Raw genomic sequence first — 21507 nt, forward strand, 5'->3', positions numbered from 1 at the left:
AGCTGCAGGGAAAGGGCACTTGCTCTAGTCTGCCCAGATGCCTGGATTTCAGAAGGGACACCAAGAGCAGCAACGTCTGCAACAGCAGTTCACAACGATGCCATTCCGCATACTCTCCCAACTTCAGGGGACAGAAACGTGGGGCAATCTCATTAGACTAAGTAACCATGGGGACCCATAGGGATATCTGGAGGTGAGGGGGAAAAAAAAAGACAGCCTGCCACAGATTCTGAAATAGAGATACAGAATCATCTCCTAGCAAACAGTAGGAGCATTTTTTTCGAACTCTACTCTGGGTCATTTAACTCTATTCTGGGTCTCCAAAACTCATAATAAACTTGAACACACTCACTGCTTGCAAGATAACGCCTACAAAGCCCTTGATGCCTTGTACGTGCTGGGTAAACAGTAGCTAGTACCACTGATTACCTAAGAGGTACCCAGACTATATAAGGCTCCTAGAAGTTTCCAAGAAGTTACAGGTCCTGATTTACACACTCCCAGAATTTACATTCTACTTGGGTTATAACCGGAATACATATGAATTTGAATGGCAACAAAAGTCAAAAGGAAAGTAAGCTCAAAGTAATTATTCCAACAATAAATGCTGCAGGAGTTCAATAAAAGGGCATTATTTTCAGCTGAGTAATATCTTTTTATATAAAAATTATTGAGTTCATGATAGCAATAGGCTATATAAATCTCAGTCAACAAAAAGTAACTCTAACAGCACATCCTCAAAAAGAAGGCTGTAAGTACTGAGAACAAGTTGAATATTTTCATTTATTTTCTTTTCCTCTAAAAATAAATAATTTCCTGTTGGTAAGTCAATTAAAGTACGTATTGAAAAACAACAGGAACATAGAAAAAAAGACAGCCACCCATGCAGCGCCCACAATATTATATGTACCTCAGTAAACTTCTCTGGCACTCAACCACATAGGACCAGAAAGTGTACTACCAACGTCTCAAAGTAATAAAACTCAGGGATGCTAGTTTTTGCAGACCAAGCCTATAAGAGATTAACTGCCAATGGACCCTTTACACAGTGCACTGTTGGACACACACTTCATGGAAACAACATTTTCAGATGAGCTTGGTGAGGATGGACTCAGAATGGCGGCAGGGCAGTTAATTTCACGACCACATGTTTATGACGTTAGATCTAATGGCCTTATGGGTCCATCCTCTTAATAAGGAAAAAGTCACCAAACAGTCCCATAGCTCATGCTGAACACCTAGAACGTGGCCTGGCTCACAGCAGGCATTCAGTAAATATTTGCTGAATGGATGAATGAATGAAAGTTCCCCTGGGTTTGCATAATTATTGCCAAACTCTGTCTTTCTGTTTTTCTACAATTTTTCCTGAAATGTTCTAAACTGCATTATTCCAATTGATGCATTTTTTGAGTGACATGTTAATACCTTCAATCCTTTATAGTCAAGATTCAGGAGCTGGAAAGTCAGTCATTCTTTTAAAACGGGTTTCTCAACCTCAGCGCTACTGACATCTTTAACCAGTTAATTGTTTGTTGTGAAGGGCTGTCCTGGGCACCACAGACAGTTTAGTGCATGCACACACATACACACACACACACACACACACACCCAGTCTCTCCTGTGTTTCCTGTTCATATTTACCTTTTCGATGCATGATGATGTTTTGTTTCATGATTTTGAGGTAGTTCATTGCAACAAGACTAAGGTAAAGAGGATTGGCTTGGGGTGAGGTGAGGTGGGGTGGAAGGAGTTTGGGAGGAAAGAACAGTTGCTGAGAACAGCTAGCTAATTAGAAACGTCCCCAGGCATTGCCAAATATCCCCTGGGGACAAAATCAACCAGTTCTTTAAAGTGACATCTCTGCTCTTATCTATTAAGTACTAATTTCAGAATTTAACAGTCAGAGACGACAGCACTGAGTTGTTAGAGTCTTCACTGTTTTCTCTCCTGAACTTCCTCCTTTCCCCCAGGTACTAGCCAGGCCACCAGACCAGGACACAGACACACCACCTGCAGTGCTGATTTCAAGGGAGAGGGAAGAGAAAATAACCCGGAAGGAAATGAAGCCCCTCACTTCCACCTGCCCCATCCAGATACAGTCAGCCCTCCACCTCTGGGGGCTCCATGTACATGGATCCAATCGACCATGGACTGAAAACATTCCAGGAAAAAAAATTCCAGAAAGCTCCAAAAAGCTAACCTTGAATTTGCCAGTGTCAGCAACTGTTTACATAGCATTTACATTGTATTAGGCATTATAAGTAACCTAGAGATGATTTAAAGTATACAGGAAGGTGTGCACAGGTTACATGCAAATACTATACCACTTTATGTAAGGGTCTTGAGCATCTTTGGATTTTGGTATGCGGTGGAGGAGATCTGTGGAACCAGTCCCCCCACCCTACAGATATGAGGGACCCCTGTAAAGCCAAGGGTCCTAGGAGGCAGAGTGAACATGGGTGCTATGTTGTCAGCTGAGTCTTACCAACACACTTTGTCAGCTTTCATGCAGCACAAAAGAAAAGGAAACACGAATCATGTCCCCCCAAAAACATGAAGACGTTTGATTACAAAGACTGATATGATTATATCAGGTTTTCTTTAAAATCCAAACACTTTTGGCTTCCATATTATAATACAAAGTTACTCGAAAGAACGAAAAACACTAAAGAATTTTGAAAAGTCAGAATTCTTGACTCACTAATCCTAAAAACAAATTTATGAAACAAATATAATAGGCAACATAGTGTGACTTTTTACAATTTAAAAAGCCTATTAATTAGTATAGTCATATTTTATATGTATAAAATAATACAGCACATATTAAATGTATAAGGAGGAAGGAATTAATACATGTGCCAAATACCAGGTTATTTTATAATTGAGAAAATAGGGACCCAGATTAATTAAATTATTGCCCAAGATACAAATAACAGAGTCAGGATGCAAACCTTGTGTTTTCCCCCAACCCTAAGGCACATCCCCGATGAGTGTAGGGGAGCAAAACCTGCACCCCAAAATGTCTCTTTGCATGCAGGTTATTTTGAACTGAAAACAGTCGAGGCCCAAAAGACTCAGGAAGAAACGTCGTCCTTCCCCATAACTGCCTAAAACACATTTAGATAGAGGGCCCGTTCCAGGAAGAGGGCTATCCCCATAGATACCTACAGTAGGCACCTACAGCAGGAACTAGCTGTGTGGACAGGGAAGGACCCAGCAAAGCCCGTCTGTTAAAATTCCGCTCCATGTCCCGGGTCTCTTCAGGGCCCAGCAACCATTTATTCACCAAACATTTGCTTTTCCCATCTCCATGTGCACTGCCTTCTTCCCCTTTGACGTCCCTACCTCCAGCATCCTCTTGTGTCTTTAGCGGAAGACAGTATTTAAAGGTGAGGGTTTCAGCCATCTTGGGGAGTGACTCAGTTTTCCTGGGTCTCTCCCCCTGTACATAAGCTATTAAAATGTTGTTTGATTTTCTCCTGTTAATCTGGCTCATGTCAATTTAATTCTTACACCAGCCAGAAGAACCTACAAGGGTAGAGGAAAATTGCTTCCTGCCCGACATGAATATATCTCATTATTCTTTCTTTGATTTCATAAAAACCTTAATTAATAACTATTGTAACTTCTATAGCATATGCCTAAATTGTTGATACAGCAAACACCATTTTATCTAGAATATTTTAAAACACTATACCAATTTAAAGATAAACATTCTCAATGATTTCCGTTGGTTAACTTAAACTTTGGGAATTCCCTGGCAGTCCCGTGGTTAGGACTCTTTTTCCACTGCTGGGGGCACGGGTTTGATCCCTGGTCAGGGAACTAAGATCCCACAAAACGTGAGGTGAAGCAAAAAAAATTTTAAGTAAAAAAACTAAACTTTGGGGACTTCCCTGGTGGCGCAGTGGTTAAGAATCCACCTGCCAATGCAGGGGACACAGGTTCGATCCCTGGTTCAGGAAGATCCCACATGCCAAAGAGCAACTAAGCCTGTATGCCACAACTACAGTGCCCGTGCACCACAGCTACTTAAGCCTGCATGCCTAGAGCCCATGCTCTGCAACAGGAGAAGCCACCTCAACGAGAAGCCCTCACACCACAACAGAGGAGCCCCTGCTCACTAGAGAAAGCCTGCACACAGCAACGAAGACCCAATGCAGTCAAAAATAAAAATTAAAAATAATAATAACAAATAGATAAACTTTGTTTAATGTAAGATTTTGATGGTCTTAAAAACATAAGGTAATAATGTACAATAGTGAAAACAAAACTGAACACTTAGCCAGAAATTCTACTTAGTTGTATGTTGGGATGATTCAGTGACATAAAGTTAGTTAAACATATGACCAAAACCTAATAAATATTTTTATAAAATAACTATGTATAAGCTGTTAGTATACTTGAGCCATGTTTGGTCCTATTCATGGGAATGGAATGTTTTTCTGTGTGTTTTTCTTGACAAAATAGGCACTATAATCCCACAGAAACTCTGGGAGACTGATGGTCTCCTCTCCCTGCCTGTAGACCAGGTCTCACAAAGTCACGGGTATTTTTCTGTTTGAAAGTCAGATATGGTATTTTGGCAGCTTTTTATTATACCTTAGAACTAGATACAACTGCCTTCAGAGATATTTTTTCCTCATCCTGAATCTTTTCTTAATTTGTCCCCAAATGACCAGTTAGGAAAATCAGAAAAGTTTAATGTGCCAAGAGTCACAAAAGTGCTGTTCCAATAACACTGGGAGCAATGACATGTCTAAGAAAAGCTTTGATTTATTTCAGGAGCTCACTAAAAGAGGCTCATAAGCTAAATTTCTTACTCAATAAATTTGGTTTAAACATGAAGTAGGTAGTAGGAAAACATCAGTCCAAATAATTGCCTAAAACTGAAGGTTACTTATACTTATCAGTAACCAACCTTCCCACAGAAACTACTCTTTCCTAAATACTTAAAGAATAATAAAGGGCAACAGTCAGTAATGTAAAGACTCTCAAAAATTTTGATCGTTGTTCTTTGCCTAACACCCACAGAAAAACCCTTGAGCCTAAACTGTGATTACAAGTAAAATATATCATTAATTTCAATCAGAAGAAACTATTAGCATATGATCAGCTATCAATCACCCCAAGATCCAGTCTCTCCTGGCTGGAGTTATCTTGTTCTGTTTTGTTTTTGACTTATTTTTTTAAGTAAATGCTTAGGACCACATATTGTTTTTCACAAAGAGAAAAGTACAAAAGCTGTTCTGATCTATGTGATTTATCATGGTTAATAAACCAATTTTTAAAAAGAAAAAAAAACTGCAGTAAAACATATTGCTGATTTTGGTATCAGGGTGATGGTGGCCTCATAGAATGAGTTCAGAAGTAGTCCTTCCTCTACAATTTCTTGAAAGTTCAGAAGGATACATGTTAACTCTTCTCTAAATGGTAGAATTCACCTGCAAAGCCCACCTGGTCCTGAACTGTTGTTTGTTGAGAGTTTTTAAATTACTGATTCAACTTCAGTACTGGTAATTGGTCTGTTTGTATTCTCTATTTTTTTCCTGGTTCAGCATTGCAAGATTGTACCTTTCTAAGAATTTGTCCATTTCTTCTAGGTTGTCCATTTTATTGGCACATAGCTGCACATAGCAGCCTCTTTTGATCCTTTATATCCTGGTAACTTCTTTTCCATTTCTGATTTTATTGATTTGGGCCCCCTCTCTTTTTTTCTTAGTGAGTCTGGCTAAAGGTTTATCAATTTTGTTTATCTTTTCAAAGAACCAGCTTTCAGTTTCATGGATCTTTTCTTACTGCTATTTTAGATAACACAAAAAAAGGAAATTACAGGCCAATATCACTGACGAACATAGATGCAAAAATTCTTAACAAAATACTAGCAAACCAAATCCAACAATACATTTAAAGGATCATATATCATGATCAAGTGGGATTTATCCCAGGGATACAAGGATTTTTCAATATCCACAAAATTAATCAGTCCACATTAACAAATTAAGGAATAGAAATCATATGATCATCTCAATAGATGCAGAAAAAGCTTTTGATAAAATTCAACATCCATTTATGATTAAAACTCCCCAGACACAGGGAGATCAACTCGATGATTGGGGATGACCTAGAGGGGTGGGATAGAGAAGATGGGAGGGAGGTTCAAGAGGCAGGAGATATGGGGATATATGTATAAATACAGCTGATTCACTTTATTGTACAGCAGAAACTGGCACAACAGTGTAAACCTACTATAAAGATCAAATAAACCTCCAATAAAGAGTGAAAGAAAAATAAATAAATAAAGTAATTAATTTAAAAAAAAAAAAACTCCCCAGAAAGTGGGCAAGAGGGAATATACCTCAACATAATAAAGGCCGTATATGACAAATCCACAGCTAACATCATACTCAACAGTGAAAAGCTGAAAGCATTTCCTCTAAGATCAGGAGCAAAACAAGGATGTCCACTCTCACACTTCTATTCAACATAGTTTTAGCCACAGCAATCAGAAAAGAAAAAGAAATAAAAGGAATCCAAATTGGAAAAGAGGTAGTAAAACCACCACTGTTTACATATGACATGATACTATACACAGAAAATCCTAGATGCTACCAGAAAACTACTGGAGTTCATCAATGACTTCGGTAAAGCTGCAGGATACAAAATTAATACACAGAAATCTGTCACATTTCTATACACTAACAACAAAATAGCAGAAAGAGAAATTAAGGAAATAATCCCACTTACCACTGAATCAAAAAGAATAAAATACCTAAGAATAAATGTACCTAAGGAGGCAAAAGACCTATACTCCAAAAAATATAAAATGCCAATGAAAGAAACTGCAGACCACACAGATGGAAAAGATACACCATGTTCTTGGATTGGATGATCAATATTATTAAAATCCTGTACAAAGCAATCTACAGATACAATGCAATCCCTATCAAATTATAAATGGCATTTTTTACAGAACTAGAACAAAAATTTTTTTAATTTCTATGGAAACACAAAAGACCCCGAATAGCCAAAGCAATCTTGAGAAAGAAGAACAGAGCTGGAGGAATCATAATCCCAGACTTCAGACTATACTACAAAGCTACAGTAATCAAAACAGTATGCTACCAGCACAAAAACAGACATATAGATCAAAGAAACAGGGTAGAAAGCCCAGAAATAAACCCAAACACTTATGGTCAATTAACTTATGACAAAGGAGACAAGAATACACAATGGAGAAAAGACAGTCTTTTCAATAGGTGCTGCTGGGAAAACTGGACAGCTAAAGAATGAAACTAGAACATTCTCTAACACCATATACAAAAATAAACTCAAAATAGATTAAAGACCTAAGTATAAGACCAGATTACCATAAAACTCCTAGAGGCAGCATACTCATTGACATAAATTGCAGCAATATCTTTTTTGATCCATCTCCTAGAATAATGGAAATAAAAACAAAAATAAACAAATGGGGCCTAATTAAACTTAAAAGCTTTTGCACAGCAAAGGAAACCATAAACAAAATGAAAAGACAGCCTACGGAATGGGAGAAAATATTTGCAAATGATGCTACTGACAACAGATTAATTTCCAAAACACACAAACAGCTCATACAGTTCAATATCAAAAAAACAAAACAAAACAAAAAAACAAACACCACAATCAAAAAATGCACAGAAGATCTAAATAGACATTTCTTCAAAGAAGACAGACAGATGACCAACAGGCCCATGAAAAAATGCTCAGCATTGCTAATTATTAGAGAAATACAGGTCAAAACTACAATGAGGTATTACTTTACATAGTTCAGAACAGCCATCATCAAAATGTCTACAAACAATAAATGCTGGAGAGGGTGTAGAGAAATAGGAATCCTCCTACGCTGTTGGTGGGAATGTAAATAGGAATCCTCTTATGCTGTTGGTGGAGAACAGTATGGAATGTCCTTAAAAAACTAAAAATAGAGCTACCTTACGATCCTGCATTCCCATTCCTAGGCATATATCCAGAGAAAACCATAACAGGAAAAGATACATGCACCCCAATGTTCACTGCAGCACTATTTACAATAGCCAAGATGTGGAAGCAACCTAAAGGTCCATCAACAGATAAACAGATAAAGATGTGGTATATATATACAATGGAATATTACTCAGCCACAAAAAAGAATGAAATAATGCCACCTGCAGCAACATGGATGGACCTAGAGATTATCATACTAAGTGAAGTAAGCCAGATAAAGAAAGACAAGCAATATATGGTTTTGATTATATATGGAATCCAAAAAAAAAAGATACAAATGAAATTATTTACAAAACAGAAATAGACTCACAGACATATAAAACAAACTAGTGGTTACCAAAAGGGAAAGGGAGGGAAGGATAAATTAGGAGTTTGGGGTTAACATATACACACTACTATATATAAAATAGATAACCAACAAGGACCTACTATATAGCACAGGGATCTCTATTCAATACCTTATACTAACCTACAAGATAAAGTCTGAAAAAGTATATATATATATATATATATATACACACACATATATATATATACATATATATATGAGAAACTGAATCACCGTGCAGTATACCTGAAACTAACCGAACATTGTAAATCAACTACACCTCAATAAAAAAACAAACAAACAAAAAAAATATTGCTGAAAAAGATGAAAAAATCAGGTAAGATTTTAAAAGCTGCACTGGATAAAAAGGATAATTAGTCTGGGTAATTCCAATTTTGTTAATTCTTTTAGTAATTGTCAGATTATGGACACAATTATTCCATTTAATTTACCAACTGATTCTCCCAGTGTGCATCTACAATGTTTGACTTTTCTATAATTTCTTCCTTTATAAAATAGAGATGATATTGTCCCTTCCTTATTCTCTCTTTTTATTTGGGGGGTAGGAAAAGCACTGAACCAGGATTTAGGAAAATCATTCTAGTACTGGAGTGTCACTAACTAATACCTCTCATCAGACTAACCTCAGTATCCTCATCTTTAAAACACAGAGTAATGTTATTTCCCTTTTCTACTTCATATAGTTTTATAACCATGAAATGAGATAATGCACGTGAAAAAAATCTCGAATTGTAATATCCTATATAAAAGTAAGATGCTATTAGCAGGACTTTACAGTGAAAGCTAAAGACAGTACTGGGGCCTACGAATAATTTGTCATAGCTCCATCATTTATAGATTTTAGATGACCCTCAGTTTTTAAGGACTCCAAGTATTCATGTTTCCTTCACCCCCTGAGCATGTATCAGTCAAAAATCACAGGCATTATATTCCAGAAGCCTAATTCCTATTTCACGAAAACTGACAGACCCAAAAAGGATAAAAATCTGGCCTATGTTAATACCTACACTCAATTATATAATAGTGCACATACCAAAGATTTCCAAAATGTATTTCAGAACAGCAAAACCGGTTCTCAAGTAGCAAAATTAACACAGACCTTGTCGACTTCGTCTTCTCTAATTGTCACCTGGCCACACTCTCAGACTGTCATTTACCAATGACTTTCCTATTGCCATGGACTTCATGACATTCTGCATCTTTTGCAAATTCTATTAGGCATTGTATTACACTGCACTGTATGTTAATGATTGTTAAATTACCAAGACTACTGTGCAGTCGGGAGAGGGTTTTGAGTGTAAAATGCATTGGTTTTCAATTCGTTAGTGGATGTTTTCCTATTTGGATGGCTTTTGCATCCCTGTGCACTCAGTGTGCAGCCCATAATGATGAATGATCAGATAAGGAGAACATCCTATTCCTACTTCAAAAGGCTGTTCTGAGAATAAAAATGAAATTCTGCTTGGCACACAGTAAGCCTCAATAAATGTCACTTACTGGTATTTTTAAAGACGGAAGGCAGTAAGCAGAAGCCATTAGGCAGAAACAAGGAGAGACAAAAGAAGTAACCAATGATCAAATAGGAAGAAACCTGCAGAGCGAAGCAAGGAGAGGGCTGCTGAGTCACAAGCATGACAGACAAGCAGAATCACCCCTGGCTCCCAGAGCTGCCCGGATTCTGAGTGCTGCAGCCTTGCTCAGAGTTTCCTGGCTCTCAGTTCAGACTCGTGCACATCCTGACAATACACTGCTATCACCTGGGGTAACCGAGGATGCCTCAACCGTGAAATAACCAAACACAGCAATGGGATCTCTCTGTTAAATCTTAGTCACCCAGACTTGCTTCTGGGGAGATACTGACAAAAGAAACATGCCTTTCACTGAATGAAAGAGCCCTTTTCTCTTCTGATTTAACTGTGTCTTAACTGTTCTCTTCCTTCAGTTTCAATAGATCCCAAAGGATACTTTCTCCAGCCTTCATGAGGGAAAAAAAACCACACAGTTTCTTGGTAATATATTAAGTGTGTAAAGCACTCCACAATTTACAAAGCATTTTATTTCACATCCACAAAAGCAGTATAAAAAATAATAAACTCTAGGAATGGAATCTAGGGATTTTCATTTTTAATGAGATCCCTAGATGACTAGCCAATCTATTTCACTTTTTTTCACTCACTAAATGAAAATCAAATTCCAGTTTTACCTTCCTAGGAATATCTGCACATCATCTGAACTGAAATTGTGGGTATTTAAATACTCTTGAATCACACATGTATAAACAGTCTCTTGGTTTATTACATAAATTACTAATACCATTCATGGGTTTTCTATTAATTAACTAATTCATTATGTCATTCAACAATTATATCGAGCATGAAATTACTACGTGCCCAGCAACGTATTCAAGGCTGGATTTCACCAGCTCGACTCCCATGATCAACCTTTTATAGACCATAAATTCACAGCCAGGGTATCCATCAGGAGACCTACTGATGGCAACCCAAACAGCTTCCCACAGAAACGTGGACTCTACAGTGGAACGATTACAGACTGAGAGTTCAAACCCTGGCTCTGCCAGGCTTGCTTGCTGTTGATTTGGGACTGCTTCCTCACGTCTCCCAGCATCTACAAAATGGAGATAATACACCACCCACCTCACAGAGGTGTAAGGGTAAGAGACGATAATGTATGTAAAGTGCCTGGTCAGTAGTCAGCACATGTAACAGGTGTTCAATAAACAAAACCTACTGCCACTATGATGAAAGGGCCAGACTTTTTTCCTAAGGAAGCTTCTTGAAAACCCCATTCTCATGTATTATTAATGTTCTCATTTTTCAAATGGAGAAAAATTAAGCTCAGAGCAGTGAAATCCTTCACTCACGTAACAAGCGTGGTCAGCTTGTGCTCTGTCCAGACCAGGGCTGGTCTCTGCAGTTACAGGGTTGCAGAGGACAGAGTCCCTAGCCTCAAGCACCCACTGCCTCACAGGGGAAGCAGGAAGCACGGGGCTGTGGTAGCACACAAGTGAGCTCACTCAGGATGCAGGGGCATCGCGGACACTCCCCAGAGTAGGTGTTCCAGCCGAGTCACCAGGGAAGTAACGTGACAAAAGCAGATAACCACTGGCAGCCTGGCTTGAATGAAACCAAATCTTTGTTTCCAAGACCCACGAACGTCCCACTATACCATAGTTTCTGGGATTAGATTCAATTAACAAGGATTTTCTTAGCACTTGCTTTACGGAAATGTCTGTACTAGGTAGCAACGAAGGTGAATAATTATAGTTCTCAAATAAGACAGACATACAGATAACCAACTCAACCAACACCAAAAATAAATCTGACGTTCAAAATCAGGTGCTGGACTTTCTGCTTGAGCTCTCACCTGGTCTCAGACTCTCGGTGTGGACACTAGTGACTCCTCCCACGCCGCGTGGAAGCAGGGCAGCGATAGGCCCACACTGTGGATTCCACCAGGCACCCCCTCATCTGTAAATTATAATATAAATTCTTTAATTTGTGCTTAACACACATTAAAAGGAGCTTCTTTTATCACCTGTAGGTGCCACGAATTCTGTATTTCACTGTGCACAGTGTTTCTGCTTACTTGAAACTGTTTACAGCAGAAATATTTAAAATATTTTGTTTAAGGTTATCTATATCTTTATAATTGAATTTTTTCTTTAGTTTTCCTTTCAGTGCTTTCTTCAGCAGATTTGGGGACCAGAATTATGCCTGCCTCAAAAATATTATTGGGGAAGCTTCCTGTCACTCTGTGCCTTGAAGCAATACAGGAATTATCGGACCCTTAGCAGTTTTATTCAGCTCAACTGAAAAATCCACTGAACCCTGAAGTCACCACTCACTAACAGCAGTGCTCCCATTCAGTATACATTCACCTTCACACGCTTTCTAACCACTAAGTGACAAACATGGACGGGTTCATTTATTTTCAGTCTTTATTCTATTATACATGGAATCTAAAAAATAAAACAAATGAATGAACATAAAACAGAAACAGTCTCACAGATATAGGCAACAAAGTTACCAACAGAGACAGGGAAGGGAAATGGGGCAAGACAGGTGAGGGGGATGCCCCTGCATCCTGAGGTACAAACTGCTAGGTGCAAAGTAAGTAGGATACAAGGATGCGATGTACAGCACAGGGAATACAGCCAACATTTCATAATAACTTCATGTGAGTACACTCTATAAAAATACTGAATCACTATGTCATACATCTGAAACAAATGTAATGGTTGATTGTAAATCAACTATACTTCAAATTTAAAAGAAATTAAGACAAGTTATTTTCTGTGTATGGCTTTGACCACAGTCCACAGATTTTCATATGTGACTATCCCATTTTAATAACTTCTAAATAGCCTTTGACTTTTTATCTTCCCCTTGGCCTACAAGCTCCTCATTTCGTATATACTCGGTATAAAGCAAAACCCAGGGAAACATAGCATGTGGGTCACCGGTACAACTTCTAAAATAAGGTGATACCGCCCTCACCCATGACCCCTATAGCACACCCTTGTTCACACCTGTTGCTCCAAAAGGGAAACTTTTTCAGGTTACACTGAGGACACCATCCACTTCTCAAGAGGCACCAATTTACCTGCTATTCAAGTCTTGATAGGGTTTTGCTTCTGTTTGGTCCTGTTTCACATATTCCCCAAGTTCCATATTTCTTATATGTCAGTGGTACATCTTCCTCTTTTCAGGCAGCCCTACAAAGTTTTCCTCTTTTCTTCTCTTCTCTTTCTTATTGTTTTTTTTTTTTTCCCCATTTCAGTGGATTGTGGGAAAGAAGAGAAGGTAACCGCACAGGCTCAAGACAAGACCTTAAAGCAGGAATCCAGAAGTGTTTTTCAACTCTTTCAAGTGTTCCCCATTGATCATACTCTTAATAAGGCTTTCCTATTTGTTTTCCTCTTTTTGAACCTAAGAAAATTATCTAAACTGACAACTGTTACATGTTATACATCATAATGTTATAAATTTGAACATTGTAATCCAAATAATGCAATACTGCTTTTATGTGAACATAAATTCAGAGTTTAAAAAGCAGTGAAAATATAAAGGAAATTATTTTCTATCATTATGAAAGTTTTAAAACCATTAGGAAATGTTCTGTGTTCTAAAATCTACAATGCATTAGGCCTCAGTCCATTTGCTTGACAGAAGCAAAAAGAGGCAACCTGTTACATAATGGTCCAAAACAGAAATTCCTAAAAACAAGAAACAAGCTACTTTTATATTAGTTCTAATTTATTATTAAATTGTCTAATTAAGACAAATATATACACAGACACACACATATATATACATATATATGCCTTCATTCAAATATATATGGTAAGAGACAGTGAAATGAAAACAAATGACAATACCATGTGACCTTTTTAATCCTGTGGGGTTTTTTTAAAAAACATTTTTATTAGAGGAAATGTGAGCTTTTTCATGTTCATAATGTTTGAAATGAATAGACTGTAAATCACTACCTTGTCAATTTTCCTTCTAATTTGGATCTCTGTTAAGTAGTTTTATAAATAAGGCCTGTTTTACCTATTTACAATAGGTAAAAGTCAGATTTTTAAGGAAACCAACAAGTAGATTATTTCATAAATTCCAAACAGAAAAAAATACCGACAGAAAGAATAGAAAAGTTACAAACACTGTGAAGTTCAATGTTAGTATGGGAAGTTTATAAGGTTACCACAGAAATTTAATTACAGATACAGAGAACACAGGAACCTCTGGCACAAGTCACACTGGCAACAGATGTCAGACACCCTAGAAAAGCAACCACGCACCCATTCATTCATTCATTCATTCATTTACTCATATTTCCACCCATCCCTCAGCAACATTTACTGAGGATTCTGTATGTTCCAGGATATAATACTTTTTAAAGAAGAAGGAGGAGGAGGAGGAGTGGGAGGAAGAGAGAAGGGGGAGGAGGAAGCGAAGTGGTCTAGTGACGAACAGTGACAAGAAACCAGGCAATTACAATTTGCTGCAGTAAGTAAATTAATAGGTGCTGTGAGAGCACTTAGGAGGAGCACCCTATCCAGATTTGTCCGTGGAGGGAGAAGTGTGTAGGTGGTGTGTAGGAAGAGAGTTCATTTAAGCAATATCTGGAAGAGTATGAATCATACAGAAGACAGTCAGATAAAGAGTGGGAAGAACGGAAAAAGGGCCAAGTAGAGGCAACAGCATGAGTAAATGGCTAAAGGAAAGAGGAAGCACGGCACGTGCAAGGAACTACAAAATATTCAGTAGGATAAGGGCGTGGAGAGTCAGGCAGTGCTAATAAACAATAAGGTAACAAATGGAAGGCTTCCAGGAGCCAGATGGAGAGGATCTTGCAGGGCAATTTAAGGAATCTGGAACTTATCTTAAGGGTAATGAAAAGCCATTAGTGGTTTTAATCAGAAAAGCAATAATGACCAGACAAGTTTTTCAGTAGCATCACACTGCCTGGAAACAGATCGTTCGTTAGAATGGATCAATTAGAAGATGAGAGACCAATTAGAAGTCTTGCTTGGATCCATAAGAGAGATGAAGAAAGAATTAGGAAAGTGGAAATGGGAGTGAAGAGAAGATTACAGTCTCAAGATACATTCAAGAAGTAAAATTAATAGGCAGGATAAACTTGATATGGGACTGGGAGAGAGTGAGACTCAAAGGTGCCCACCCCCTCCGCTCTCAAGCTCTGTCTTTGGTAACTGAGATAGAGAACAAAGGCAAAGAAACAGGTTTAGGGGCAAAGATGGGAAATGCTGTTTTTAACAAGTTCACTTGAACCGCCTATGAGTCATCTAGGTGAATCAAGCTAATGGACAATTAGCTAAAAGGGTCTGAGATGCGAAGAGAGATGAGCACGGAGATTCACCAGCACACAGACCACAGCTGAGTTTACAGGAGTGCATGCAGAGTGCAAATGTGCAGAGCAAAAACAGAAGACATTTAAGGGACAAACAAGCAGACGCTGCAAAGGAAGCTGAAAGAAGAACCTCTTCCCAAACAGAAAGGCAATTTGATATCCCTATAAAAATCCTCCAGCTGAGATCTGGGAGACCCACGAAGAAAGTTCTCCTGACCACCTTTAAATTCACATCTTTGCTAAGCTTCTAACATCTCATAGCCACCATCACCCACCCTCTTCTCTACCCTCCCCCAACACACACAGACTCACACGTTCACCTTTTCGTGAAGTTCATAAGCACTTCTTTAAAATCAAAAAGCAGTCTGTTAAGAGGGTCTGTTTATTTATTATATGGCAAAAAAAAAAAAAAAAACCCTTAAATTCAATACTTAAAAGAAAGGGAGACACTCCACCCAGGTGGTAGCCTCACAAAGCAGAGACAGCTTCCTCCAGTGGCCCCTCAGGCTCGCTACAGTCACCTCCAGCCCAAGGGACCATGATGTTCCCCAAGAGCAGGACAGCCAGGCTCTCCCGGAGGTCAAAAAGAGAAGATAAAGAACAAACTGACCAGCTGACTGAAATTCTGCAGCTCTTTGCTGCAGCTGGGTGTTTTGGGACAAGAATTAAAAGCATATCACCTTTCAGAAAGACAGCAGGAGGAATGATCCAGAGCATCATCCCATCATTCCTTGCACCTTGACATTCGTGTTGATTTGTTCTTTCAAGAAAACTCCACAAAATGTTAAAAAAAAAAAAAAAATAGCACTCTTGGAAAAAACCTGTCTCAGTCCTGCCAAAGATGAACTTTTCACACCAGCCTGAGCCCCACCAGATTCAGAATATGGATTGCCTTCACATATTTCCCGCTCTTCAGAGAGGGGAAGGGAGGCCTGCAAATACAAAGAGGCTTCCCTGGAGTCCTGCAGTAACTCAGCACTTGGTCCTGCTGAAGCAGTGCCTTGGACCCCGAGCTGTCATTATTCCCATCAGAGAGCGTGTGCCATGAGGAGCTTCCCCTCAGCTGGGCGGCCGAGTGCAGGACTTCAGGGATGCTCGCTTAGCCATCTCTGGGTTGGCTGGCATCCGCTGCCGTAAGAGTTCACCTCTGCCAGCTCATGGGTCCCAGCTTCACAGGGACCTGTGAACCCAGCCAGAGAGAAGAAGCGGGTGACTATATCGACTTCATATACCAATTCCAGAAGACCTTCAGTTTCCCTCAGGATCATGACTTCAAGGAAAGACCACCAAATGAGATGTTGACATCTCCTAGTCAGGATGAATTTTTTAAAATGCAAATTGGATAACCGCTCTCCAACAGCTGTCCTGTGCTCTGCCATTCCCATGGGAAGGAAAGACCAGGCTTCACCACAGACCACAAGACAAGGATGAGAGACTGAGGGGCAGAGCCGAGCACTGAGCTACACCACCTGTATCAGCTAACTCCCTGCTGAGCTCAAGACACACGAGAATCCCAGCCAAGACCTGCAGAGCCACCCAGCCTCGCCCAGCCCAGACTGAGCCACCTCCGGCTACTCCAAGATGCATGAGTGAGCCAGGTGAGATGCCCAGCTCAGCCACAACCAGCGAACTCCCCGTCATCCTGCAGACTCCTCGTCAAAAAGACTGACCCGTTAAGTGAGCCAAACAAACCTTGAGTCCGCCACCGTCTAAGGGTCGACCTCTGTGAGGAAAGGCCGCATCCAACATCTAATACCTCCGGGGATGATTCTGAACAGAAGCACCCTGGAGGGCTTCCGTCTCATCAAACGTTTTGCCACATGCAAGAAGAGTTTGAAAAAATCACGTCTCCTTTGCTCACAGAGAGACTGCGCATTCTTGAGTGAACATTTTTTAAAATTCCAATTATTTATTTCTTATTTTTCAAAGGTGAAATTGGTGAAGTTCAAGCTTCTCTCGGGTTCACCATGATCTGTCGCCCATCCTTTCCCACATACATTCAAGGCCGTCCAGACATGGAGGGCATCTGAGAGCAGGAAGTTTTCTGTGGCCTGTTTCGGTAAACTGAGACCTCCAGGGCCACAGAATGAAAAGTTCATCAAGAGAAAAAGGAACATTAGCCAGTAACTGACTGTATTTGTCTCCTCGCCTTCACCTGCACTGAGGCCGGCCCTGGTTACCAGACACGGGACTGGTTCCCAGCAGACACGCGCTGGTGTTGTCTACAGTCTGTGTGGCCGTCAGAGTCCTGGCAACCCACATTGGCTCAGAACAGCCCAGGGGGTCTGGGGGACTCTGCTCGCGGCCACGATGCTCTGTGCTGCCCTGGTTCTGGACATGGTGTACCAGCCAGTGGCCACCCTGCTAAAGAACATTAAACCAGACCTAGAGCCCACGGATTACTGTGGGAGATGGTGTTATTCATAGTCACAATCAGATTTTTAATAATTAAAAGCCTGCCTTAATGCAAATAAAGACAGAGAACTAGCCACTGAAATTCCTGCGCTTCTGGAGGAAAGACATCCAAATTTTTGCAAGTTTAACGTAATTCAAAAAGAATTTGAAGGACTTGAATCTACTTTAAAGGAGGCCAGGCTCAAGAACAAACTACTAGCCACAGAAAAACTGAAGGCCATTAATAAAGAGCTAGAAATCTCCAACTCCTTGCTTGGGCTTAAAATACAGACCTTTACAACACAACACTGCTTATCAACTATACTCTAACATAAACTAAAAAGTTTAAAAAAATACAGACCTTTATAAAAGGACTTAGTGAAGAGAAATCTAAATGCTTAGAATAAGGTGACATTACAAGAAATATTCAGTCTTTGAAAGATTCACTGACATCCATCCAATTTAAGTATCAATAACTACAAGCAAAACAGCCTTTAAAGTACATCAGAAAAGCGAAGAACAACTTCAGACGGCACTAAAAAGATGCTTCAGATGAAAATTCCCATCTCAAAGAAGTATAAAACTGCTTTCACAAGAAGTTAAAGAATGGATAGGAAGAGTGAGCACACTTATTAATCAGGAAAAAAAAAAAAGTTAAAAAAATAACCCCAAAACTCTAATGCATCTGGAACAAGTTGTACATGACTAAGGAAGTCCTATTATTACTCAAGATGAGAGCTCAGTCTGCAGTTCACGAAGAAGGCAACATGGATGGTGGAACCTTGAGATCAGATACAAATGAACATGCAGGAAAATGAAGGCTTCTAATAAGATGAATTCAAAGCAGTTTTGACAAAATGGACTCATGTTGCTGGGTTAAATACAGTTGATTTAGGCTTGGCTAGGCGACTACACTGACCTTAGCTGGGTTTATTTTTAAATTTATTTTAAAACTCTTGAAGAACTTGAAACCAAATGTACACCAAATTAACTGAAAGAGATAAAATAACTGAAGCACTGAAAGACTGACTACAAGTCTCCAAATAAGAAAGTTTCACTATAACCGGAAAGGGGAGGCCAGGAGAGGGGAAGCTGTACTTAGAAAGGAACAGGCAGAAAGAATCACCAGGGGCAATGTTACATCCTTCCGACACTACACGCAGAGAAAGAAATGAATTTTCACCAAATATCCAATGTAGAGAGAATTCATCCTGTGAAGATAGTCGAGAATTCTTTCAAAATAGATGGAAATGTTAGCATGTGAAGAGCTAGACATTTCCAAAACATTTTCCAGGAAGAACATAAAACATTTCAAAAAGTAAGCTTACATCCCTGATATTCCCAATGAGGCATTTGGAAGGGCAAAAGAGGACCACCAGGGAGCCCAGTGGATGAAGACACCCCCCGGAAAGCAGTAGTATCAAGCAGTGATGGAGCACAGTCCATGGTCTAGCGGCTGGTGGTGAGCACATACATCCTTCCAGGGCCAGGACCACAGACAGAAGAGCCCTCCACCAGGCCACCCCCATCCTTAGCACAGTGCATCCTCCACTGAAGCAAGACAGAGCTTGTCCTGGTGCTCCTTGGACTGGCAGACACTCAGGGCCTTCTGATTCAACCCTTCCACCTGAACGGGAGACCTGCCACCCTAGGAGCAGCAGCAAATCGTGGGTGCTAGGAAAGCAACAACAAAATGGGAAAAAGAGCAACTTGGAAGAAACTAGTCCTACCACGTTTTGCTGAATGCCAGGCCTGTGCACTATGAGCTATCATCAACCCAGACACTCAGGGCAGTCCTGGCAATGTTTTCTTTTCACTTCCTCGCAAAGGAAGGTTGCTGTAATTACTTCCACCCTGAAGATACAAAGCCTAGGCTCAAAAAGGCTAAGCAATTTGCCTGGGGTCATAACTAAAACAATGCCAGGAATTAGGAACTAAAAGCAAGTATCCCAGTTACGGACAAACCTTCCAATCATCCTGCGCTCCTAAAGATACTTTATGAAAATAAAGGTAAAATTATTTTGTCTTTTGAAGCTGAGGATGTTAGCTCAGCATTGAGGAGCTGAATATTTATAACATGGCAGCTAGGTCAGGGACAACTGGTACCTCCCTGAAAGCACTATCCTTTTACCAATTAATTCGCTTAAGATTTGGGAATTTTTGTTTAAAAAAATGTGTTTGGGAGAGAAAATGCACAAGGTTTTAGGTTCTTGAGAAGTCACCCATCGATCAAAAACCTTTGAAAACCATTGTCTGAAATGGATTGATACTTCCTACGTAGGAATAGTCAGCAAACTGGAAATACCAGTGCAAATGGATTCCTTAGTTACTAGATGAAAAGCAGCCTTTCTTCACACTTAAAAAAAAAAAGATTCTCTGTGACTGACATCATTTAGTCCTTTGAAATCTTGTATACTATGATGGCAATATCCCAAGATTTCAAAACAGTCATCAATAGACACGACATTTTAATGATTTGACAGAGTTCTGAGAACAGATATTAAAATTCCAGAACAAATGCCAGGAAAGAAATCCCTAGTTTTACCTCTGCAGTTTACAAGCAATATGCCATCTATATAACATTTCATCAGAAAGTGTTTCTAATCGCCTACTCTCCCCTGAGATTCCATGTGGTCCAATATCACAGAAGAGAGAGGCACTAGGCAGATGCTGGAAATGGTCTCCCAAACCTATACTTCATAATAAGTGTTCTTTAACTACAGGAACCACTAGAGATATTTCAATATACATTTGGATTTTTATTCGAGAAGAAAAAAAAGTTGTGATGCTCCTGTTGTTGGTTTCCAAAAAGGATCCAGGTGCTTTACTTCGTGAGAGCAAATTATTCAAGCAGGCCCTGCCTGCCTTTCAAGTATGACATACTTCATACCATGGGTGAATTTATGGCAGAACCATGGAAGTGCTCTTACTGGAAGTACCAATGCAAGGACTAGTAAAAGCATTAACTTCTCTATAATGCATGTCAAGTATTTGGTTGAAACTCTGATTCATTCCTGACAAAAACACTAACTTTCTCTCTTACCAACTCCTGAGTATGAAAATTACCTTCTAAGGAAGAGAGCAATTATGATTTTTAAGCTTTATATCATATTAGGAGTGAAGAGTACAAAATCTTGTGGCGTCATAAGTTCATTCACTGTGGAGTCATATGTTCAGTCTGTTAAAAGAATATTCCACCAATTAAAGTTAAACGAGAATAAGACCAAAAAGAAAAAAAAAAAAGGACAAAAAGACAGACAAAATGACAAGACAGGTGTCACACTTCCTCAAATACACTCAACAATTAGGATACTAAAAGTTTTCATTATTTCCAATTACTCATCACACACTTTGCGACAAGGCCCTTAATTTCCTAACTTTTTTCCTTTTTTTAAACTTCTCACCAATTTAAGATTTCATGAAGTGAGCAACAGGTTTGCAGCTTTTACAAATTTAGGAACTAAGATATCTTACTGACCAAAAAAATAAAGCACTAAGTAAGACAAAGAATGATCCTTCTTTTTAAAAGCATATATCTTTTTTCCTACATTTCTAAACATAAGTATGAGTTATTACATACAAATATTTTCAGATAATTAATAGTTTTTATTAATAATAGCACACAGCGGGAGGGGAAGAGACAAGTATGGCAGGCAACACTTTTGCTTTTCTTAATCTCCCTTTGGTGTTACTAGCAGCTTGTATTTTTGTTTGCCTTCCTCTGTAACTTAAATTTTTTTTTCATACAAAAAGTTCAAGAACCACCCTGCAAGGCTGCACCACTAACAGCTCAGCAGACACCCTCTCCAGTAGAGGGCGTGGCAGACTCAACATGGAAAATGTAT

The sequence above is a fragment of the Hippopotamus amphibius genome, chromosome 3 (genome assembly GCF_030028045.1).
Source record: "Hippopotamus amphibius kiboko isolate mHipAmp2 chromosome 3, mHipAmp2.hap2, whole genome shotgun sequence".
NCBI lineage: Eukaryota > Metazoa > Chordata > Mammalia > Artiodactyla > Hippopotamidae > Hippopotamus > Hippopotamus amphibius.